The sequence below is a fragment of the Rhinopithecus roxellana genome, chromosome 5, assembly GCF_007565055.1.
Source record: "Rhinopithecus roxellana isolate Shanxi Qingling chromosome 5, ASM756505v1, whole genome shotgun sequence".
NCBI lineage: Eukaryota > Metazoa > Chordata > Mammalia > Primates > Cercopithecidae > Rhinopithecus > Rhinopithecus roxellana.
Genome location: NC_044553.1, coordinates 40673360 through 40700011, shown reverse-complemented (window position 1 = coordinate 40700011; position 26652 = coordinate 40673360). Strand labels below are relative to the sequence as shown.

At 36.1% G+C, this 26652-nt stretch overlaps 1 protein-coding gene across 1 annotated transcript in view; it reads left to right on the top strand.

Annotated features, from left to right (window-relative positions):
• WDR72 (WD repeat domain 72) overlaps window positions 1–26652 on the top strand; it is a 244202-nt gene that overhangs the window by 207750 nt on the left and 9800 nt on the right. The window lies entirely within an intron of this gene.

Here is a 26652-nt window from a genome sequence, read left to right as displayed (position 1 = left end):
GGTGGGAGTATTTGTACCATAAAGATTGATGAACAGTACAAATCAGGGTTTTTGTTTGTTTGCTTTTATTAAACATTTACCAACACAAAACTGCATATATTCTACATGAGTTTGTAGTGAGGTTATATAAAAATAAATGTGAAGCGTGTAAACGGGACAAAGAAGTGCTCCACAAAACACATACATAAGGTGTCATTTTTCCTCACTCCCTGTAAACTCACTTCCTTTCTTCTCCTGTATCACAGTTCAGCTGATGTATATCTATGTAGCAGTAGTATTCCATGTTACTAATTAGAATGGGACCTCACCCATAAATCTAGGTCAAGTGCCTTTACTTTGGAAAAGTTGTGACTTTCTGGAAAAGTTCAATATGCACAAAGCAAAATGTTTGCGTTACCTCACGATGATGCTTACTAGGGCTGTGCACACCAGAAGTCTTCTATATACATTTATTCAGTTACAGCAAATCGAATAGGCTTGAAACCAACTGAACAACAACCAGCTTTGGCTGCCATTTTGTCTTTCTGTTTTGGGAAGATAATGGGAAATTGTGATAAATAATGTGGTGAGGGTTTCTCTAAATCCTTCATTGTTAAGGTTTTTTTTTTTCCCCCCAATTTATGGTAAATAACAAAAAATTGGTTCAAAACAGTTCTTACTCATCTGTGTGATATTACTGCAAATAGAGATCATGTTATTTTACCAAATGACTCTTCTGCAAGTCATAAATTGGCAAGAGTTTAACATGAAGCATGAAGAAGACTATTATAGTCAGTTGAAAGCTAAAAGAGCACCTAGCAAGAGAAATATAATTAGCTAAACTGGAATTTGGCCAGGCTCCTGAAATCTTTTATTGAAAAGAATACCAAGTAAACACAAATTAAAGGCACTATACATGTTATTAAGCAAAAGTGTCAAAATTATTAGACATATGATAGGATATTTACCAAAAAGAACATAAACATTTACCAAGTTTACTTTGTAACAGCTGATATTTTCCAAAAGCAATAATGAAAATTTTAAGGATTAAAATTGTAGGGATGGATAGTATAGTTTAAAGCCATAGTTGTTTTCATTTTAGTTGGAAATTTTTAAAGTTTCAAATTACGTCACTGTGTTACTCAAATAAAGTTAAACATCTAAACTAATTACTATATCACAAATATTATATAGCTTAATACCTTGTACATCTAAATCTGTTATCTAAGTATAAGGACTATTTGCTCCAAAATGAAGGGAAAGAGTCGCATTTTTAAAGATAAGTAGGTTCATTCCCATTTTTAGAAAATTCTTATAAAAGCACCTTGCTGTTAATATAAGTGAAATGCATATAGCATTTCCTTTCTTCTTTGCCAGTGCTAAAATAATAAAGGAAATCAGAGGTGGAAGAAATACCTTGACCAATGCTTAGGTTTCTACTCAACTCAACAACTAAATAGAAACATTGGGAACCCAGGAAAGAGCCTCCTTAAAAGCCACAATAGAAATATTTCTATAACTATCACTTTACACGATACAACAGCTTCAGAAATCTGTTCTCTCCTATGCTACATAACATGAAAACACTGCAGCACCCACTACCTGGGTTGAAGCAGCTCATTAGCTGAGCTGTCTTGGTGTGTGTGTCTGCCATCAGCATCTGTGAAACAGGAAACACTCACCCTGCCAGATTTGGGTCATGAGGTCAACAGGTCTCATTTATTATTCAAAATTGCTGTCTGACCTTTTATCTTCTAGGTCAAAGGACGCTGTATTCTAGTTGGTTGAATTTTCTAATGATGAAGCCACTATCTTGCCAGATAATAAAATTACATCTCCCTTCTACTGGGCATTATGATTTTCTCCTCCCCTGTCTAAAAATGTAGCATTCTGAATCATTGCTGTGGGAAGGACCCTCAAGAAAGCCATTATTTTTTTAATCTTTTTTTTTCATAAGATTTCTAGAGATTTAAATGATATTGACCGTTGTCAGTGACTGAAGTTATTTTTCTTGGCTATGATTTGAACCTTCCAACCCACCTTTGGGATTCCACCACGTCCTGTAGAGCTCCTGGGCTGCACAGAAACTAATACTTTCCATGCCGATGTCCCCTGAGTGTGGGTAGTCATAGGTTTCCCAAGCCAAAGGGGATGAAATCAAATGGCATTCAATGTTGACCGGTTAATATTTGCTTCTGAATGAGAAATAAGCAATAGACAAATGTGTAACTATCTTCCAAGTCAGAGGATGTTTGGGAGCAGTCTTCTATTCTTCTGTATTATACAGGTTTTTCATTATCCAAGAAAGAATTTTTTAAGCCACTTCGTTATTTTCTGTGTCTATTTTCGATCTCATAAAACATAATGAAAGAAGAACAGTTAAAACCACTGCAATAGAGAATGCATTTGAAAATATTCAGACATCTAGCCCTATACTATAAAATTAGCTATAAACATTTAACAAGCAATATTGAAGAAAATTGAGACTGCTTCAATAGCAGATTGGCTAGCTGTGCAAATAGACATTGTTCCTAAGAATGATTTTATCCTGTGTAAAAGAAAAAGTCAAAGGTCACATTCGTCCTGCCCTTGAAGCAGACATATGAGATGTGACCATGTGCTTTGTGACACTGCATGTCTTGAATAATTTGACAAGCTAGTAAACAAATAGTGGAGAATATGTAGCATTCATGAGCCCAGTGAGGCATTAATACACTAAACAGTTAAAGTTACAACTCTGAACTTGGATATATAGCTTTGTCACCACTATGAAATTACCTGATACTGACTCTATGTCTTTGAGTATTTATACATACGAGTACATACATACACACACACACACACACACACACACACACACGATAGATGTAGAATAATTCATTTGAGGATAGTCTAAAAATGCCAGGTGACACTTGCTAGGCATTCCAAACAACCACATTTCTGTCTTTTCCCTGAATATGCTCAGCAGCAGATGGGTGAATGGTCACTTCAATTCCTCCTTTTCCCACCCTGATCTCAAAAGACTGTTATACTAAATAGAGACCAACTGCCAGACAGAATCAGAAGTTTCCTGCCTAGCATATTGCATGTGCATGCGTGTGTGTGTGTGTGTGTGTGTATTCTATCTTATTCCATTTCTGAATTGGTTTCCTACATCTAATTTTATCACCTCTTTCATTGATACCTTTTATTGGGTTTAGCAGAATCTTCTTCAAGGGATTTCCACCTTGGCTCCCTGCTTTCTTTGTCTAGACCATCTTATGTCTGACTCTTAAAGTAATTGTTTTATATAGTGATTCTATGATTTATACATGGGGATGACTTTTGTATTTAATTCTTACACAGCACAAGAATTGTATGTTTGCATAAGGAAGCAAATTCATGGTGATAAATGTCTCCAGGTTATTTATGGACATGTAATAAACCTAAGGAAGAGAGATACAACTTTCTCCTTTTACGCATCTCCTGGTTCTGGGTCAGTTGCCAAGGGTGCTTTGCCCAGAGAAGGTGCTGGAAAGAGAAAGGCTGAGAGTGGGTTTGATCAAATTTCCATTCCAAGACATATTTCATACACTAGTCAGCATGATCTTTACATATGTAAATCTAAACATGCCACCTCTGCATAAATTATTTCAATGTCTTCTCATTGCATTTAGGATACAATACAAAATGCTTAACAAGCGCTCTTAGGCTTGTGGTTTGACCTGTCTCCTCTCCAGCTTCATTTTTGCCGGTCACCTCCCCGTATTCTGACCCCCCAGTCTCACTGGCCGTCCTCCATTCCCCAGACCAGGCCAAGCTCCTTCTTGCCTCAGAACTTTCACAGATCTTTTCAAGTGACACCCATGTAACCTGTAATCTTTCCTATTACCTACTCTTCACCTAATTTCTGCCCATATTTCAGTTCTTACTTTAAAGGTCATTTCCTTAAATAGACACTCCTTGACCTCCAAGCTTCATTAGGTTCACTCCATTATTTACTCTCATAACAAACTGTGATTTTCTTTCATATTACTCGTTTTCTTTTGCAATTAACAATCATTTATATGTTTTGTGTTTATGTACAGATCGTATGTCTCCTAGTCAGATTCTAAGTTTTATAAGAGATGGAGAGCCTGTGTCTTTTGTTTGCCACCTCTCTAATACCTGTATTCCAGGACCTGTCACATTGTAGGTGCTCAATAAATATTCTTTGGATTAATGATGCTGTCATTCTCTCTGCTGCTTCATTTATACCACTTTTAAAGTGAAGTCCTATTTATCTGAGCAGGTCTCTAATGTTATACAGCAAGTCTCTAACCATTTTTCTAACCATTCCTTGTGGAGGAAGCCAAAACACACACCTTTTTCTCTGCTGGAGCAGAGTGGTGGTTGAATGAGGCTTTAAAGGGGTAGGCAGAGCAAGCTTTTTGTTTAATGCATAATAAATAAAAGGATGGAGAGATGTTTATGTTTTAATCTTAGGCTCAGAGGTTCTGATAATCTCCCAATTCGTATCATGACTGTCACTGTGATATAAAAACTGGAGCTCAGCTGGTAACTTGATGCACCAACCAGAAATGGTCAAGACGAGAGGTCTGCAAACCGTTTGTAATTCAGCCTGCTATCTGTTTTTGGTAAATAAAGCTTTTTTGGAACACAACCACACCCATCCATTCATGTATTGCTTTTGGTTACTTTCATGCTTCAGCTGCAGAGTTGAATAGTTTTGATAGAGACTATATGGCCCACAAGTCTAAACTATTTACTATCTGAACCTTTAAGAAAACATTTGCCAATCCCTGGTCAAGACTGATGAGAGTGGAAAGCAAACATAAGTCATAGACTGTGTCTTACTAAGCTTGTTTCCTCAACACTTATCACAGTGCTTTCCACCAATCAGTGTTCAGTAAACAATGGTTGGCTTCAATTAAACAGGTTTTTCTGGTTTAATGGAACTCCTGTTTTCTGGAGCTGATATTATGAAAGGGGATACCAGCAGTTCACTCAGGAAAGTATCTGCATGAATGAAAGGGAAAGCAAATAACCACAGATGGGTAAAATAACTCTGGGAAGCCCTGGGACCTAGATCTGGGGCCTTCGGTTTAGGCACTTGAATTTGGATATGTATTATAGAGTTGGGCACGAACATAAGGCCAAAGTCTGGGCAACAGATCACCTTTGATCTGTTGTAAAACCAAAGCCTAAGTTAGCCTAAGAGTAAGACTTCATTTTTATATTAATTTAACTATAAAACCAAAACAAAAGCCTACGTGACCTTAGGTGTAACGCTTCACCTTTATATTGGTGTAATTAACCATTGAAATGTTCCTACTGAAAGTGATCTCCCTGCATCAGTCTGTGTTACTCATCTTTTTTTAAAAAATCCTAAAATCAGCTTGTTTTTGAAGCAGGTCCTTTTTTACAGCCTTAGCTTTTATTATGTGTGTGAAAAGGGTGTGTTACTTTAACTACCTTGAGTTTAAATTTTCTCATTGATAAATGAGAAAACACACATCTATTCGGGAGGGTCATTTTGAGGATTAAAGGATGCAAAATATGTAAAGTATATATATGTCAACATCCAAACCTGAAAATTGACTAGACAGTTTTTGAACAGAGTCTATCAGCTACATTCTAGTTCTCTCAAGAAACAAAATGGTCCAGTGTCCCCTAGCTGCTTGTTCCAAAAGCACTGTGTATCAGCCCAGCTTGACATTCATCACACACGACTGTAATTACTTGTTCAATGTCTCTTGCCTGTCAGACCATAAGATCTGTGAGGGCACAAACCATGCCTATCTTTTATTGTTTCCTCTCCCCAGCACCTTGGACAGTACCTGATGTACTGGGTCCCCCAAATATGCATATGACTGAAAGAATAACATGCTAAAAGAAATAAAAATCCCTAAGAATAAATAAACGTCGTCCCTACCTAACCGTTTGAAATAGTTCCTACTTTGATGTTTGTTCTTTATACCTGGGGAACAGTTATTGGTTCTTTCTTCTATAAATTTCTTCAAATTCTTTCTAGATCTTCTTGCCTATCATTCCCAGTCTTCTCTGTGTCGATATAAAGAAGATGAACAAAAAATGGAAACACTGTTTGCATTGCTGTCTATGCTAATCTCTCTCTGTTGACTCTGAATTCTAAACATGTCTCCTGTAACTGCTTATGACTTACAAGCCCCTTCTAGCAAATAGCTCTTCCATTTTAAGAGGTCAGAACTAGTTTTTTAAAAATCTTACAATCACTTATAAATTACTAAATAGTATGTAATGTTTTATAATCAAGCTATAGTTCCCCCCCCCCCCCCCACCCACCTCCTGCCAAACCAAAAGAAAAAAAAAGCACAGTTCATGACATGGTCAGAAAATCATTAGCATTCACTACAGATAGTTCCCTCAGCTTTTACTTTTTAACCTCACCCCAATTCCCATTGCCTTTATAAATTAGTAAATGGAGCTTATCAAAGATTAATGCCTTGCTTTCTCCTTTTGGCAACTAACTCTCTTTTCTCAAAATCACTCTCTTTGAAGTCAGCCGAAATTCTGTACATGGTCCGGATGCACAACAGGAATTCCAATCCCAGTGTGTGGCAGAAACTAACGCTGCTGCATCTGAGAGCCCAAGCCCTCCCATCAGGCCTGCCCTGTTTATTCTGTAGGAGCATGGTGGCACTGGCTATTTCTCTTCTACTTAAGAAGTCTTACCTATAAAAGATACCTTACCATGGGTACATTTAGAAGGAAAACAGGTATAAAGTTCAGTGCTACCACACACTACTTTATTGAAAGAAAAGATGATTTAGTTAGAAGATGATCAGAGCACAGCTCTAAATTACTATAGGGAGTAAGCAGAGTTGATGACCACTTTATATAGATTTTATACTGGTTATTTTTCACCAGGTAAGTTGGCCTCACATTCAGCATACACTTATATGGCAGACAAATCCAAGTGGTCAATTACAAAGAAGTCATTCAAGTGGTCAGTTACAAAGATGTCATCAACCTTTGGAAATCAGCAACATTTCTTTCTTTTCTTTTCTTTTCTTTTCTGTTCTGTTTTGTTCTGTTCTTTTCTTTTCTTTTTTGCTGTACAGCATCCACTACTGCCACAAGAGCACCCTAGTTTTCTTTTGTGCATTCCTGCAGAAACAATGCATTAATTTGTCCTCTTCCTTCAGGTGCCCTAAGCACACTTGAAGTGCCTACCACCAGATCAATTCCTCTATCATTACCACAGTATGGCCATGGGATGGGCAGATTTCTTTAGCTCAACCAATTAATCTCTTCTGAGGCCCTGAACTTAAAGCTGAATGAAGCAAAGGCAGAACAAGTGGATGAAATTCTTTTATTCCAGGTGTGGCAACCAAAAGAGGCCGGTGTAGTTCTTCCTACAAATAAATTTTAGAAGTTCCCTGTTCCTGTTACCCTGTGATGAGTGTCCTTTGTGTACATGGTCAGTATTTAACTCTTACAACCACAGAGACCTGATGAATATAAAGATTATTGATCGCTGCTCTATACCCAGCATCTCCTATGTGCTCTGTCACCCAGTAGCACTCATGTTTATAGAATGAATGATATTATAATAGTAACAGGCCAGGTGCGGTGGCTCATGCCTGTAATTCCAGCACTTTGGAAGGCCGAGGCGGGTGGATCATCTGAGGTCAGGAGTTCGAGACCAGTCTGACCAACATGGAAAAGCCCAGTCTCTACCAAAAATACAAAATTAGCCAGGCGTAGTGGCGCGTGCCTGTAATCCCAGCTACTCGGGAGGCTGAGGCAGGAGAGTTGCTTAAATCCAGGAGGTGGAGTTTGCAGTGAGCCAAGATTGCAACATTGCACTCCAGCCTGGGCGACAAGTGCAAAACTCCATCTCAAAAAAAAAAAAGAAAATAAGTAACGCTTCCGTTACTTTGGAATATTAGGGCATGAATTATTACATAATTCATTTCTAACAGAAACCATTTCCAGACATCTTGATGAAAATGCCCACTCTACTCTTCAAATTTTATATTTTAAAACTGTACATATATATTTAATTTTATCTATCTTATCATGCAATAATTAAAATACTTGGGAGACTGAGTATAGCCTATTGAACGCTGAATCATGAGTTCAGATCTAAGGCCACGCTCTTCCTTTAAAACAGAATCTCCATGACTTAACATTTCTGAACTTTTTTGGTTTGGTTTGTTTAATGTCATTATGCTATACTAATAGATTCAGAGAGTTAATTCAATTACTTGCTCGATAGAGTTTCTTACAAGAATAAAGTGTATCTTGTCGTTTATTCAATCTGTTTTTGTGTTTGTTAAGAGCGCTTTAGAGTTTTCCTCAGAGGTTTTAGAAAATTTTTATTACAAAAAACTACTGTAAATAGAGGCTTCTTTGTCATTACATCTTTTTAACTGGTTTTTGTTTGTACTTTTGAAGAATATTGATTTATATACCATGCTACTTCACTAACATCTTTTTTTTTGCAACATAGTTTTTTGATCCTTTGAGTGTTCTAGGTGTATAATTACACCTTCCAATAAAAAATAGTTTTATTTATTTATTTCTTTATTTCAGTGTAATAGTTACATTTCCCCTAATTGTTTCCATTTGACTTAATTGCAACAGTGAATATGTTCAACTCAATGTTAAATAGTTGTTGGAAACAGTGGCATCCTTGTTGTTTTCCTTATTTTGATGGGAAATCATTGATGTTTCTGAATTAAGTAGGTTGTTGGCTTTGGAGCCAAGGCTTATGTATTTTGTCATATCAAAGAAATATCCAGCAATCCTATTTTATTAAGTATTTTTACATAAGTGGATATTTAATTTTGTCTAATGGCTTTTCTTTCCCTATTTCTACTGTAATTGTCTACTTATGCTTTCTATCACTACCAAGTTTTCCAGAAAAGTACTTATTTAATCTAGATTTTCAAATTAATTTGTATAGACTGAGCATTATAATCTCTTAAGACTTTTTGAATTTCCTCTCTATTGATAGTCATTTTCCTTCCCCTTTCATTTTTGATTTTGTGTATTTGTGAATTTTCCCTTTGCTTCTTGATTAGATTTGTTAGTGGTTTGTTGGTTTTATTGATTACTTTGTTAAAAGTATCTTTTGTATTTCTTTCTTTGTTCTTCTCTTTTACTGTTTTCTCATTGTCTTTCTTTCCTCTTGTTTTTTTTTTTTTTTTTTTCTTTCTTTGGTTTGCTGTATTATTATGTCTTCATTATTATAATTTTTTTTAAGTTCTGCAATTTTGTATTGAATTTCTCTTTTGAGCTAAATTATTTAGTAACGTGTTTTGAAATTTCCAAGTGGAAAGGTCTAATTTCTAGCCTTACTGCGTTGTGATCAGAGAACTTGTCTGTGTTAGTTCTATTCCTGGAATGTTGGAGGGACCACTCCGGAAATTAAGATGTGGCCAATTTTGGTAAATGTTTCATGTGCACTAAAATACAAGGTGTGCTGTCTACTATTGGCATTAGAGTTTGATTATTACATCTACTTTATTGACTTAGTTCTGTAGGTTTTCTATATTCTTGTCAATATTTCGTCTCCATTACCTGTCTTATATTCAGAGATATGAGCTAACGTTATCTATTGTTAGTTTGCATTCCCTTTAGTCTCTGCCTTATTAAAGTAGCTGTGTTACTACATACACATGTATTAGTCATTGAAATACCTCCATTGTGAATTACAGTCTTTAGTATTATGAAATACTCTTCTCTGTGTCTTTATTTATTGCTCTTCGGTTTGCATTCCACCATGTTCAATAATATTGTGACCACTGCTTTTTAAAAATTTATTTATATCCTATCTATCCTTTTATCTTTAATCTTGCTTAACTCTTTCTTTTTGATGTATCTTTTTAAAAACATCATAGTGTTAGATTTTACTTTGTTAGTCAATCTTAATATCTTTTATGCTCATAGGTGAATTAAGTCCAGTAACATCTATTGATAATGTTGATACATTTGTATATGGACACAAATATATGAAACTATATATATTCTTTTACTATGTCATCTATTTCATTGTATTTTCCTCAAAATCTCTCTTTCTCTTTTTCTGTATGTATGTATTTGAGGGAGTATTTGGTAGTTTTTTTTTTTCTTAATGTTTACCTTTATGCTAAAACCATTATATATTACCTTTCTTCTCATTGCCAGATAGCCCTCAACTATTAGCAATAATGAAATAATTTGCTACTAACATTTTTGCTTTCTCTCTTCCAGCATCTAATTTAAAATGATACTCTTTTACTCTCAGATAATACATATACTGCTAAGTATATGTATTACTATGTAATTACTCAGCTTATCCAGCTTTTTATGCACTCTCCATATCCCTCTGATCACCTGCATTTTTCATAGTTGTTCTATGAATTGTCAGAGAATACAGCCATATTTCTATAACCATCATTTGATTTTAGTTCTACAGGTAAATGTATATTTAGTGGTTACTTCCTATTCTGATGTTGATGGCTTTTCAGTTATTCTAGTTATCTAAAGCTCATTTTTAGTAGGTCACCCAGGAAAGGCATAGTTAAACAATATTTCTTTTTTTTTTTTTTTTTTTTTTTTTTTTTTTGAGACGCAGTCTCGCTCTGTCCAGGCTGGAGCGCAGTGGCCGGATCTCAGCTCACTGCAAGCTCCACCTCCCGGGTTTACGCCATTCTCCTGCCTCAGCCTCCTGAGTAGCTGAGACTACAGGCGCCTGCCACCTCGCCCGGCTAGTTTTTTGTATTTTTTAGTAGAAACGGGGTTTCACCGTGTTCGCCAAGATGGTCTCGATCTCCTGACCTCATGATCCGCCCGTCTCGGCCTCCCAAAGTGCTGGGATTACAGGCTTGAGCCACCGCGCCCGGCCACAATATTTCTTAAGTTATTGCATGCTTATATTAGCTTACAGCCTTTCTAGTTAAAAGTCAATTTTGCTGGATAGAAAATCTTAGTTCAATTTTTTCTTTCTTTTAAATTTTTAAGCATGTTACTTTATTTTCTGGTGTGAATTGCTATCATCAGAATCTTTTGACAATTTTATTTTTTTCCTTGTGAGTAAATTGACCCACTTCTTATTCTATCACTATTTTGAAATTTGCTCAAATATAGAATATTGCTATTATCTGTAAGTTCAAATTAATGAGTTTCACGGAGTATGTGTTGTAAAGACCAAAAGCAAGACACTACTTATATCTAAATGTACTTACTGAGACCAATCATGAAGTCTCGGATCCAGTTATGTCAGCCGTTTTCATGGAAGGATCAGAACCATGCAGTGACGTGATTCATTCTGTGATCTGTTGTGTGTCTAGCGGTGGGTGAGGTGGGGCGGGTAGCAGTATAAATATTGGGTCAAACAAGATAAAAATACAGTGAAAAACTTTTTATACTAAGCCAAAATAAATCTATTTTTCACCTTTAACATTAATTAAAATGGATATAATAATGGATTCCACATCCCCCAATGTTAACCTGGTGTTCAAGAAAAAGAGTTTTTTGATGCTATTTTATATGAGGTTTTATAGTGCTTTCTACCCTGGAAATGAAAAAGAAGAATGTTAATAACAAGTAAACCACTGTTTCTGTGTGTTAGATATATACTCCATCAAATGACCTCCTCCACTAATGCATTTGCCATTGATGGAGCTGAGCTGCATTAGACTTTCAGTTTCAATATTAGCGTTTCTTAAATCCTAATGTGTGAATGGAGACCAGTAAAAAAGCAACAATCAAGAACCATGCACAAGTGATGGTGCAAGACCTGTTCTTACTTTCAAATATAAAAGATTATACTTGCTCTTTTAAAATGTTATGATCTAATCGTATCCATAAGCTGAAATTTGATTGTGCACATACAATAATTTAAATTTCCAAACCCAAATCAGTTCTCTAAAAGGGTAATATATATATGTAAATTGTATCACCATATCATCATTTCCATTCCATTTAACTTTTATTTAATTTATCAGCAAAAGGCCGGGCGCGGTGGCTCAAGCCTGTAATCCCAGCACTTTGGGAGGCCGAGACGGGTGGATCATCATCCTGGCTAACACTGTGAAACCCCGTCTCTACTAAAAAATACAAAAAACTAGCCGGGCGAGATGGCGGGCGCCTGTAGTCCCAGCTACTCGGGAGGCTGAGGCAGGAGAATGGCGTGAACCCGGGAGGCGGAGCTTGCAGTGAGCTGAGATCCGGCCACTGCACTCCAGCCCAGGCGACAGAGTGAGACTCCGTCTCAAAAAAAAAAAAAAAAAAAAAAAATTTATCAGCAAAAAAAAAAAAAAAAAGAAAAGCTATTTAGAATAACTTTCCAGTGAGGTTCTATGTTATCTGGTCAGCATTGTCAGAAATCACTTTTACTTCCTTCCATATTCAGCACTCTTGATATGAAAAAAAAGAATTACAGATGACTTTGGATGGGTTTTTATTTAGTTAATAGATACCATTACATGGATACAAACGGATATGCCTCTTCAAACTGGTAAAATAAAAGGGGGCCACTAACAATAACTTGTAGATTTCTACAGTCTTCAATGAAGATCAAGATAATATAGCTATTTAAAATATTTCTTATATTACTAGGTCAGAGAAATTTTAGATATTACTACATTGCTAGTAAAATAAAATAAAGTGTCTTGACCTTAAGCCTGGACATCTTATTTACATTTATGCATATTTCTAGACAAAAACAGATATAAAAATAGTAATAATACTGAATTTACTTAGACCATCTACATTTGAGCACTTTACATGTTTTAACTCATATAATTGTAACAAGTTTCTTGCACCTGGTAGTCACCATCACTGTTGCTATTTTGTAAATGAAGAAACAGAGACCGAAAGGTAAAGTAACATGACCAAGGTCACCCAGTTTATAGATGAACCAGGATTGTATTTGAACTGGGCATTTTAATAACATTTAGATACATTTCTGTCACAATAAACTACTTGTCTTTCATTTGTGAAAGCTGTCCTTTTCAGAAGAGCCCCTAAAACTCAATAATAATCTTAAACAATGTTTGTTGAAGGAAACACTTATAAGAAACCAGCCGATTAAAAAAGGAAAGCAATATATGTAATTCTCTGAACATCTAATAATTATACAATGTCATTCAATTAAACCATCACTCTTAGAAGCAGAATCCTTGTATTACCAAGTACAATCCTTGCCAAATATCCAGACACAATCATGGGCTTTAAGGATTACAAGTCACATAATAAAGGATAATGACCTAAAATTAAGCACACCAATATAGAAAGCTGGGACTGTCATGCTCAGTATAAGTCAGCAATCTATTAGATTTAATGTGAGATTAACGAGCTATGTAACCCCCAATTACGCTGTTTTTCATTAAGAAAAAACGTGATGATGGTGCTCAGTACAATTCTTCCTTCTATTTACCTCTGTTTAATTGGATTGTGGACTGCTTAAACATCTTTGAGTTGGAGCTTATAAGAAGATGATCCCAGCTGTTTTTCAAAGCTTAAGGCAGCAGACAGACAACACGATCATGTTAAGGCTCATGCAAAAGCCTTAATCCTACTTTTTACCGTCAACCAGCTACTGCAGTCCAGTGTTTAACCTTATAAGTACTAAATGTGCTTTGTCACTGCTTTGGTAGATTTGAATTGTCATTGCTTTAAAACTTTTAGCTTCAATGCCGTTAAAAGATCTCAATTCTCTCCACCTTTGGAGGCTGACCATGTTACTGTGCAATGGTTCACCACACTTCTAAAACATCATCTGGAGAACAGTGACTTGTTTGTTCATACATTCATCCACCCATTTACTCATCAGATAAATATTCAGCTTTTTTGTGTCTTTCCTCAAGCTCTCTTGTAGACATAGGAGAGCAACCAGAAAGGCACTCTTCCTTTCTTTGGAGGTCAACTGACGAGCCCCATGATCATAGTGTCTCAGACAGCTCTTCGGGACTCATTGTTGAAAGTAAATAAAACAAGTTGAAGTTCTCTTCCACTTTTTCTAACTACATTTTTCTTTTGTAAACCACTTTTCTAATTACATACAGTCCAGCCCTTGAACAACTTAACCTTACAACTAACAGCTGTAGTTTTACTGAAATTAACAATATCGAAGTATTTAAGGAGTAAAGGCAAATGATCAAATTAGCCTTCTCTACAGCTGCACATGCTACTTGGATGGTGACATACTTTCTTTTCTCTTTTCCTTTGGAGGGTGACTGGTAAAGGAAAAAGGGGGTGGCTCTCTGATTTGTCCCAGTGATGGTGAGCAGCCAGGAGAAAAGCAGACACACTTAATGCTCAGCTGCTCTGACCAGTCAAGCAAGCCACCAAGTCCCAGCTGTGCCTCTTGATGTTTTCTGATTGCACCTACTCCTCAATCTGTGAACTGTTTTCTGGACTCAGATTCATCAAGCGCTGCTGCTTTAAACACGCATGCAGGCAGGCATCCTAGGATATGCCATTATAAGCTGCTGCCAGGGGATCTTCTAGGAGATAAATGGAATCTGTGTGAAGTAAATTAGTGTGAACCAGTCAATCTCAGTGTCAGCCTTGAGCCACTTCCATGGATAACTAGCTGGCTGACTGGAGGCCAGGATCTTGTGCCGTAGGTGGGTTGGAAGCTCTGAGATTCTGCTGCACAGAATGAGATGATTTTGGAGGCTGTTTAGTCCTGGAATAAGGCCAATTTGATCTGTGTTTCAGATTTGTCAATGAAATGGAATTCTAAACATGTTTGTTTACCTCCTTACTCTAGCTATACAAAATGCGTCTAAGTTGGACAACTTCTTTACTGTGGGATAGGAGAGAAATGCCCTGGAGATAACTGGTGCCTCCCAGATTCAGCTGCCATTTGCAGGCTCCAACAGTGCTCTGCTAGGTTTGACCCTGCTATCTAAGACCTTTAGGGTTTTAAGACTAAATAATGGCCATAATCTGGTAAAAAATTTTAAGCCGAATCTCTCTCCCTGTTTGTTTTTGCAAATAAATCTCTGTGATCTTAAACTCATGAAGAGAAGTTCTCTGCAAAGGTTGATGATCATGGTTCCCCATAGATACCCAGCATGGGAAATAGAATTTTGGTCATTAGAAGGGGAAAGGGACAATCTCTTCCATGGCAATACAATGAGGAAACATTTTAAAATAACTTGGAAAGGATTTAGAGACAAAAATGCCCTGGAAAGGATTTAGAGACAAAAATGTATATAAGCCAATAGAGCCTTAAGAATTATTGTTTAATAGGATTAAATTCTATGTGTAAATGGTTCTATTATGTAAAAATCATGTTTCCATAATTCAGTATTCTTTTAGAGATCATACTCTAATATTACATTATGATCACAAGAATTCTTTTTATCTAGTTAAATTATGACAAATCCTCTTTATTTCTTTTTTCCTTTATTACATTAATAAAAATTTTTTATCACCTCCCTCTCTGCAGAATGAAATATCAGTGCAATGGTTGAACATAGAATTAAAATGTATAAAATAGAACTAGGATAATCTAAGCTTCCTATTTGGTGAAATTTTTTAAAGCGTTTCCTCCCATAGCCCCAGGGAAGTATTTTACCTTTCACAAGAAGAAAAAGAAATTTATCGTGGAATGGGAACTTGGGCAAAACAACAATTATTTAAATATTCAACAAAATTAATTTTCTACTTCTGGTCACCTTACCTAGACTCATGTATCCATAATACAGCTTTTGAGTACTTTATGTGGAAGTACCACCATTATGGGGTCCATGGAGACACATTTTATATATAAGATATGTTTCAGTATATAGAGTGTGTCTGTGGATGTTAGGTAGCATGAATCATAGCAAAGATCAAACCAAATGCTTTAAAAATTGAGTGATCCTTTCCTTAAACTAATGAAACAAAAATGGGATGTCCTGTGAGAAAAAAATTTGTTTTATGCTTGTACATTGAGTTCAGAGAAATAAAATCCCTAGGGTAAATTTAACTTTATGATTTATGAGGATAAGGAAAAGGGAGTGGAAATCCGTGAATTTCCCCTTCTGTTGTAGGGAGAAGGTGTAATCTTTTGCAACGTATGACTTATATTATTTTATAAAGTTATTTGAAGGTTAGGAAAGTGAATGTTGGGAAAATGATGTTTTGGTCTAGAGATATTGCATAATATGATCCACCCAATGCTACATAAACATTCAGTGCAAATAAAGTAGACTTCTTCAGTCATCACTACCTGGAAGTAAGCTGTCCCGTGAGCATTAGACTCATCATGTTTGTGGAGCAAACATATAATCTATAAATTTCCAGGTATCTGAGATAAGCTAAAGATGACAGAAACTGACACATTGGGTCAGCCCTCTGATTATTCTAGCTCAGTCTTCTGATTTCGGCACCAGAGGTTCCATTGTATAGAGGCAAAGTTATCCTCATAACATCAACCTCAAAGTCTCAAAATGTGTCTAAAATGTCTGCTTCCCTGTTACTGTACCCCAGTGAGGTAGTCAGAAGTGAGACCCAAAGAATGGGATTAGAAGTATAACACAGGCCAAATAAAGTGCTAAGGAATACAGAAGAGAGGAGAAAAATTAATGTTAACTGGCAGATTGACGAAGATTTCACAGAAAGGTGAAATTTCAGCTAAGTCTTCAATAAAAAGTAGTATTTTGGAGAGCAGAGATTTGAAGATTGATGTTAGAGGGGATATCTCAAACTGGGAATCTGTGCAGAGGCAAAATGCAGAAAATAAATGGCATATCCAGGGGACAGTGAGCAGTCTCATCTAACTGTAGTGATGATATCAGAGGCTGAGATCAGAAGGATAAAGAGAGGGGTAGCATTTAGTGAGAAATCACTAAATGTGAGTTGAGATTATATTGCAAAAGGCCGTGAAATCCATGGCTCCAGAATCTTTCATTGCTGAGTGAACAAAGGTCCTTGTGGGTTTTCTACATAGGAAATATATGATCAGACCTTGGTTTTAGGGATATGACTTACCTTAGTTTAAAGAATGGCTGGAGGGAAAGATACCTACTATTGGATAATTAAAATAGAGGAGTGACTCTGGTAATGTCAAATAGAAGGAGAGTATAATCATCTTAATGGGGTGAAGGAATGGAAGTGAGAAGATGACAGTCATAGGTATATATAACTTTTTAGCAGTTTTACAAATATCAATCGTACTCTTCTTCAGATTTACTTTCAGACTAGAGTCTTTGTCTTCTTAGTCTCTTCTAGAGATATTCTTATATAAATAAACTCGCCTCACCATTACTTCCTCCCAGACCTTTGGATGGCCTCTTAAATTCCATTGTCTTCTGCATGGGCAGTGGTAACTGGAAGACACACACAGTGTTCCAAGTGTGAAGTCCTCATGGGCTTACTTGGTTTTCTTGTGGTTGGTTGATTGTGTTGCTCGTCCTCCTTCCTAAAGCACCAGCCTTCTGTTAGGCATTTGCCTACATTTTTACATTGACACAATGTCCTTGAGTCATAACAAATGATAGCTCAGTGCCATGTTCTTATTACATATACTTAGGGTTATTTTAAAATTTTTATTTGTAGTTATTACAAATACATACTACTTATACATATTTTTGGGTTACATGTGATATTTTCGCATAAGTATACATGTATAATGATGAAATCAGGGTAATTGGGTTTCCATCACTTCAAGCACTTCTTATCTCTTTGTGTTAGGAACATTCCAATTCCACTCTTTTTGTTATTTTGAAAGGTACAAAAAGTTATTGTTAACTATAGTCTACCAAGCACTAGCTCTTATTCCTTCTATCTTACTGTATTTTTGTACTCATTAACCATCCCTTCTTATCCCCTACTTCTCACTAACCTTCTTTTAGTTGCCATCATTCTACTATCTATCTCTGTGAGTTCAATATTTTCTTAGCTCTCATATATTAGTGAGAACATGCAATATTTGTTTTTCTGTACCTGACTTATTTCAGTTAACATAATGTCCCTCCAGTTCCATTCATATGGTTGCAAATGACAGAAGTTCATTATTTTATGACTGAATAATATTCCATTTTGTATAGTACCAGATTTTCTTTATCTATTCATCCACTGACGAACAGTTGGGTTGATTCTACATCTTGACTTTAGTGAATAATGCTACAGTAAACATGGGAGTACAGATATCCCTTTGACATACTGATTTCCTTTGTTTTGGACATGTACCCCACAGTGGGACTGCTGGATTATATGGTAGTTCTATTTTTAGTTTTTGAGAAACCTCCATACTGTTCTCCATGGTAGCTCTACTAATTTACACTCCCACCAACAGTGTAGGAGGGTTCTCCTTTCTCCACATCCTTGACAGCATTCATTATTGCCTGTCTTTTGTCTAAAAGCCATTTTGACTAGAGTGAGATGATGTCTTATTGTAGTTTTAATTTGCATTTCTCTAATGATTAGTGTATCACATATACTTTGGGTTGTGTTTCCTCTAAATGTTTTCCAAACTTTACTGCAATGTATATGCAACATTTATTCTCATTCATTCTGCCGTACAATTGTTTTCTTTAACTAATCTAATTAGTCTAACATTTCACAACTCAGGAACCCTCAGTCTCCTGGAGATTTACCATGCATTCTTCCAAACAGTGTGTAAAACTATATTAAGAGAGAGATTTTACACTAATCTAGGAAACTGTGTTATCTAGAAATATCTATTCATCTCCTACCCTTTGTTTCCTATTTCTTAGCTCTCCAATATGATAACATGTTTTTGTATGGAACCTGGCTTTCTGGAAGTATCATTTGATTATATTTACTAGTTTCCCTTTATACACATGCATGTTTGCTCTTTAAAACTTGGCTTTCTTTAGGTGTGTTTCTCCTATCCTTTGTTTATAGATGTTACTAGTTTGTATAATATCAAATGAGACTCTACTGCTTATCAAAGTCACTTTCATATTTTCAGCAACCATCTCTTGGAAATATTAGTCCAAATACTGAGTGTTATGCTGTGAGACAGCTTGAGGATTTGAGAAGGCATCTTTCTGTTATTTATCTCTCAATAAAACTAATACTTTTAAATGAGTGGCTACATTGAGATGTGTGACTGTAAGAACCAGCTGATGCCAACAGACCACTTATGCTTTCTATGTCTTGTGTAAATGCATATGGTGGGGGGGGGTGTGGGGTGTGAGAAAGTGATGCTCACTACTGATTATATTATCATATTGTGGTAAAATACTTTTCAACATCCAAGCATATCTTTCATCCAATCTCAATATGTTTTCAAGTACACTAACATACCACTTTGATGTCATTCAAATAAAAATAGTCACATTCAGAGTAACTCAGTCTAATGATACGAAATATGGTAACTCAGACATGTTCTTCCTTGCATCCTTCTTAATGTTGACAAAGAACTAGAAAACGGAGCCATAGTCTAGATAATGTGATTTTCTTATTTTCCATTTCCTATCCGGGAGATGAAAGAGCTCTGACACTTGACTAACCATCTGAGACAAACGCTTTCCCTTGAGATAGAGACGACTATCAGCTGGGAATTTGAGACGCCTGCCAACCATTCTCCCCACACTGATGGTGTTGTCTTAGGTTCAGTCTGTGGCAAGGTTGCTGCTCTTACGAATTCCAGTGCTAGTGCCATATAACAGCTTTCTCTCCTACTGATTGAAGAGGGGAGTGTTTTTTGGTACTTTTCCTTGGTTTAAATTGCCCTGTGATGTGAATCCTTATCTTAAGTTCATATATAAATCATGTTTATCTCTAGTTTCAAATGTTAGCATGATGCTCTTTTGATTGAAGTGTCTTTTGTTTTCCTGGCCTCCTAAATTTTCAAGTACAAGCTGGGAAGTTTACTATAAATTCCTCCCAGAGTTTTCCCTTTACTGACTGTTCTTCAATTTATGAATATGTGGGTATCTATTTGTTTTCTTCTTTGAATGTATTCCTGCTTTCAACTTAGTATTTTCTTGAACTTGTGAACAGTAAGTAAAATTAATACATTTCTGTATTTGCCATAGAAAACAAATGACTTTGCAGAACGTAAATTGCATAAAGAGTGCAAATTAATTTCTATACATTCTTAGCCATCATTCACCACCATACTTCTTTTAGTGATGAGCAGATCCTTTCAGATATTTCTGAATCTCTTTTTCTTCATTATCTATATGGTATCAAAAACTGGAATTGAGCTTACTGACTTGACCAATTAACTTCTTGTATCTAGAAATTCTCTTCTTTACCAAATTGTAGATAAATATTAAAAAATAAGAAACATTACTTCTTATTTTTTTATATTTATCTACAATTTGGTAAAGAAGAGATTTACTCAGTAATATTCAGAGACGAAAGTCATGGAAATTATTGAAATTTTCTTTAAGTATCTGCTCATCTACTCACCAGCTCTCTCCTTGGAACACTGCTTGCCACAAAAAATGGTCTTCCGAAGAAGAACATAAAGAAATCTAGGCAAACCTCCCGATGGGAACTCTTAGAATTACCCTGGTTGGGAGTGAGGAAATGTAGCAGGAGGAAGGAATCCAGTTGTACCATTCCCTGTTACTTTTCTTTTCTACTTCCCAACCTACACATTTTCTTCCCAACCTACACATTTTCTCTTTCCCTCCGTCCTATATCCTTATAGTCTCTTTCAGATTCTGAGAGTTTAGATAACTTTATTTGAGTTGGCTTTCATGCCTTGCTTGACTAAGACAAAATGAATTCATGGACCCCATCCTTACATATAAAAGGAATAGAAAGAGTTGGGAGTATACTGGTTCTCCCTTTAAATTGAGGAGAATATGAGTCCACAGGAACACCACACTGCTCCATAACCTTGTCCATTTGTTCAACAAACAATCATTGAGAACCTCCTTATCACTGGGAAACTGAAACCAAGAAGGAACACTTTCTCTTTTAGGAAAATGCCAATCTTCCTTAATTCAGAAAGGACCTCTGAAGTCCTCATTAGTTCCCACACTAGTGTAGTGTCTATTTACCCTCTTGGTATCCTGTTCAATTGTATACTCAGTAGTTGGTTGGTCTTGGATTCTTAATTGGCAGAATATTTGAGTCTCAAAGCTGGAAGGTATCAAAGAGGCTGTGTACTTCAACTCCCACATTTTATAAAGGAAAGAACTTGAGTTTAGGAAAGTGAAATGGCATGCCCAAGATTGCACTATTAGGAGCAGAGGTAAGATTGAAACCTAGATCTTCTGGTTTAAGGATTTTTTTTTTTTTTTTTTAACAATACAACACATTCCCTCCCTGGGAACTCATAAGTTCATGTCTTCGATGACAATTTTTTAATATTCTTTTTTTAAATAAATAAATATATGTGGAGGCTGACCAGTGTGGAATATTATTTTCCATCCAAAAATAAGTCAGACGGGGTTTCCTTCTTTATACAGACTTCCTGTTGGCATTAATAAGAGGTTTCTGGGCATGTTTGATTAAGCTTGAGTTGTAAACCCTAGCTAGACCTCAAGATTTTTCCCTTAAAATTGCAAATGAAATTAATCATTGATTTTTAAAAAGTTTTTATTTGTTTTACTTCGTAAGAATCCTTGTGAGCAATTTCACCCAGTCATTTGATAAATACTCTTGGGTGCCTACCTTGTGCCTTGCATTAGGCTAGAAGTGCAGTATTGCTTATCAGCCTTACTGAGGCAGCCCTTTGCTCAAACTCCTGAATAACAGGACAATATTTGTATTTGAGAGGCATACAACAATATTTTAAAAGATTTAGTAAGCAATTTATACCTCTTTCTCATTTATCTTCCCTGAACTTGGCTGGGTGGTCTAGCCATATTTCTCACCTGTGGAAGTTAGCTATAGACAGATTTTTCCCCTAAGCCTAAATAGTCAATAATTTAATCCTCTCTGTGTGTATTTAAATGAATAGTTTTTTGTATTTTTTAGTAGAGATGGGGTTTCACTGCATTAGCCAGCATGGTCTCGATCTCCTGACCTCGTGATCCACCCGTCTTGGCCTCCCAAAGTGCTGGGATTACAGGCTTGAGTCACCGCGCCCGGCTAGATACTCTTAAAATAAGGGTGATGTGTACACAGCTCTTTAGCCAGATATGTTTTCCTGATAAGACATCTGTCCAGAGAGATTCCACTTATAAACTGAATTTGGAGTCTGTTCAAATGACTTTGTCTTTGTTTACAAATTTGGTGTTACCCCTTAACGTCTTTTCATAGATTATGCCTCCCTCTGGTTTAAAATATCTTGCAGTCTTTTGAGATCTGCCAGTTTTGCATTTATATTTTCTTCTACCTGAATTGTATGCAGCTTTCTCACTTCCATACTTCTAGAATGCTATATTTTAGTTTATTTTATAGTGACTCTTTAAAATTGGAGAGAGATTTGAATTACAAAGCAGGATGGTATTCAACTCTTGACTACCATATTGAGCTAGTAGCGTTCAACTCCGGTCTTAGAGTTTTCACTGCTTATTTCACAGGCCTGAGCTATCTTTTAGTGTTTCCTGACCTCTGCATCCTGTACATTATTTTTGTGCTCCTGATTAGTGTGTAATTAAGATTTTTGTTTGGATTTTGTCTGGTAACTACAGTGGTTTATTCTATTCAGTTACCCAACATTTCAAACTGCTTTTTATTAATGATTTTCCTATATATATCCTCATTACTTCCAAAAAGCCACGATACAGATGATGAATGAGATCTGTTTTTAAATCATTCATAAGTCATTGTATTGAAAATGTTATTTAGGACTGTAGATTTTATTCATACTGTGAATTATAGGATTTTTTTAATGGGCTCCGTCTGTCCAACAGCAGTTGCCTAGCTTGGAAGATCCAGCCACTGTTTGTGGATGTGGGTGGAAACTTTTTTCTAGTGGCCACTCTTTTGCTGGGGACGTGGAGATGTTTTTGGGGGGAAGTTGTTGCTGCCCAGGCCTAGCCCCTTTAACAGCTAATACTATCTTTCTGCAAGTAATGAGAAAAGGGAGAAGGGAGTTTTTAGAGGATAACTGAAACCAAAATTAGAGAATAGAGCAGGTGGAGGAGTATTACCACTGATGGCCCTGCTACCACTTTTTTAATTTTAACAACAAATCCTGCTATAGAGTCTTCCTCATACTATCTCCTGAATTTCCTCTTACAGTGTTCTCGAATGTGATTTAAAAACTATTGATTTCATGTTGTCTTTGGCCGAACAATTCATTTCTTTAGGATCTAGAAGAATTACACTAATAGTTAAATGCACCATAGTGAAACACATCCATACAAAGTTCATAGATTCCTCTCTTATCTAGCTACCAAAGATATTGCAAAGATATTTAGAACACTGGCCCTTCAGTCATCAATATTTTGAGGCATGTGATGAGTAAATGGAATAGCCTTACATCTTTCAGTGGCAGAACTGTCAAGAAGAGTTTGTCTTTTTTGCCCCTTACCTCCAAATCTGGACTATTTCAGAATCCATTACAAAGGAAATAACAGTTGATTTTAAGCTAAAGATGAGTGTAGCAACCATTTGCATTATATTGATGTCAAAAGTATCTCTCTGCCAAGCTCTGAAATGCACCTTCAAAAACTACTGAAAATATCCAAGAACTTTAGTGATGAGCTACAAATGGACTTTGGTATTGATAAATAAAAGTCAATATGTATGGTAAAAGGACAACTTACTGTGATAAATGGGCCCACCATCAGTAAAGATCAAATTATTGACTATCTAAAGCAAGGAAAAACCTGTCTATAGCTAACTTTCACAGGTGAGAAGAATTAGCTAACAACAGCAATTTAGAAAAAGCTCAAAGAGACGTGTAAAGAGAATTCATTAAAAATGCATACCAAGTAGGCAGCAGCTTTAACGAATATATCCGTGGCACTAGGTTAATGTGTATCTTTGGTCATGCCCAGGTTCACACCCTTTTCTTTTGCCTTGAATGAGCTCCCTTTGGGTTTTCCACATTCCTACTCAAGGAGGTCTAATTCAAATTTTACCTTCAGACTACTCTGTTGTGGAAGAATTCGCCTCTGCACTACTAAAAACCATGTCCCTCTTAGAATGTGGTCTCCAGTGCTCCTACTAGTTACTTTTCATCATACTTCAACTAGAGCACAAGTTGTATGAGGGCACATTAAAAGTGCCTTCATGTCTTTACCCCTCACAGTCCAACACAGAGCTCTACCCATAATAAACACTAGATCAATATTTGTTGATTCATCATTGTTGAAGTGATTCATTAGAGAAGCCTTAGTCACATATCATGTCAGAGTTCAGTGATGAAACATCACAGGAGACACCCAAAAGAACAATTGCAAGGATTAGCCTATCAAAGAAAGAAAGAAAGAAAGAAGATGTAGAATGGCAGTAATTAACCTCTCCAATGCCTGCTATTCCCAACTGGTAGAATGTAGCTATTTCTTCTACAGTAAATTTAATTGGTTGCCCTAGGAACTACCCAGTAAAAATGACAAAGCTTGTATCATTTCAAATTTGGAAACTAATCTGTAACCAAGTACAATATCTGAAGAATAACCATCTTTACTTCCCCTCCCCCACACAAGCCAGACCCTCCAAAATCAGAGGTGGAAGCAAAGTAGTAGTCTGGTACCTACTAGTGTGAGTTTAATGAAGATCATGCAGCTAAAACTACACCTAACTTTCTGGCCTTTTTGAGAAGTTTGGGATGTCAGTTCATTCTTGGACCACTTTATTGCCACAAAGAATGGTTGCAGACATATACTTTGTCTAATACCATGTCCTCTTCCTCTGTGAGGTCCCTGATTTAAAACAGTATCTTCTGAATATTTGTTTGGTGCTTGATAAATATTTTTGAAGGAATGAATAAATGAATGAATGGAGAAATGTTTTAAATTATGAAAGAATAGTGTGTTGGATGGCAAGTGCAATGCATTTGTCCAAATCAATAGAGGTGCTACCTCATTGGCTTTTAGTAATAGATTTAGCTATGTGATTTATTTCCTTTTACAAATACCAATGTAAATATTTCAGAAAATTATCAAGTAAGATATACAGAGATAAAAATCATTAAAGTTGGCCAGGAAATCTTGACCAACATAATGGTATTCTGAATGAAACTGATACATTTAACTATACCACTTAAACATTTCACAAAAAATCTATGGATTCAAAAATAATCTGTAAGTATGACCTAAACTGAAGAAAATTAAACTAGCTACATCAATAATTACATAGGCCACACATCCTCTCCTTCAGTGTCACAAACTAACCCACATCACCACTTTGCAAACATGTATCCTTGGTCTCAAGTTGGCCTAACAAGAAATTGAACAGACCCATTGAAAAGATAATTGAAAGCACGTATCCTCTTGGATTAGGAGGACATTTAGCATGGTACCTCTGCATCATTCATGTGTTCATTCATTCATTTCACAGATCCTTCAAGAACACCTTCTATGACTTAGACACTGTTGCATATGAAGTCCACAGAAATGTATGGATGAAAATGAAAAGATCAGATTTATTATTGAAAATAGCAATTTTGTGCTTTTCTTACATTTTGTTCCCCAAAAAAGATTTTAGAGAAGTAGTGAATTCTAACTACGCTGGGATTTTGATAGAACAGAGAAGTCATATCTGTGTACTGAGAGAGTTGGTGAAACAATCTAGAGGGAGAATTTAAACCAGAATCGTGTTACTAGTCTTCTGTAAAGTTTGTCTATGTGGTCTTTAGGTTACAAACATCAGTGCTATGCACACTCCATTAAAATAAGTGGAGGAGTGTGCCAGGTCTGAACACTACTAATACTGCCTGGACTTTGGGTGGAACACCGTTGTGTCATGTACCAAATGTGTGAAGGAGCACAGTCTCAGCCTCTGCCTTGCTTTCTTGTCTCCTAACAGAGGTTTAGAAACAGTGTCCAGGCCCACTCCCCTGTGCCAACAAACATATCTTATGTATGATTGTAAATATATATTTTGTTTATTGCATTTATGGCTTATAAATAAGTTGCATGTGTTATCAAATCAGTGGTGGTGTTTACTGCAGCAACTTACAATAAATAAAATTCCACTGTACTCAACAGTATCTATATATTTAGAACGTTTGGCTTAATTGTGGCCTAATTTATGCTATTGCAGGCTTGTTTTGCTTTGTTTTTTTACTGAGCTTCTTCATGAAGACAAGGCCCACTTTTTCTGACAATTATTTTCTAGAACAAATGTAATATGGAAATATGTTACTTCCTGGAGACGACATAGAGCAAGTCTTACAACTTGTGGAAAAATGTGGAAACTTGAGTCTATTTCTCAGACAGAATTAGTGGATACCATGGGTTTATAGGAAATTTTAGACTTCTGTACTAGCTTCTGTCTGTGGTGATAATCCTACAATATCTCATGATAGTTTGGTTGTCTGGAGACCTACCATTTGAAACAACAGCCCTTCTTATTACAATTTTCAGTGTATATTCATGCTACATTTTAAAATTTACTTTTTATAGTACTAATTTTTCTGGTGTTTGGTACCATAGTTTTTAATTTAATGAAAGAGAGCCAAAATGCGCACAAAATGTTCATTAGCTGTGATCTGTGCAATGAGAGGAACCATTGCCACCAGTACAGAGCTGGTCTTCCTAATTGACTAGCCTGATGTTCTTCTCTCTGTGTTCTATTGCCGTTAATTGACTATATTGTTTTAGATTTATGCATTAAAAATACGATTTCTACTTCGAAGAGATCACTTTGTTACTTTGTAGCTTTTAAGCCGATGCCGTG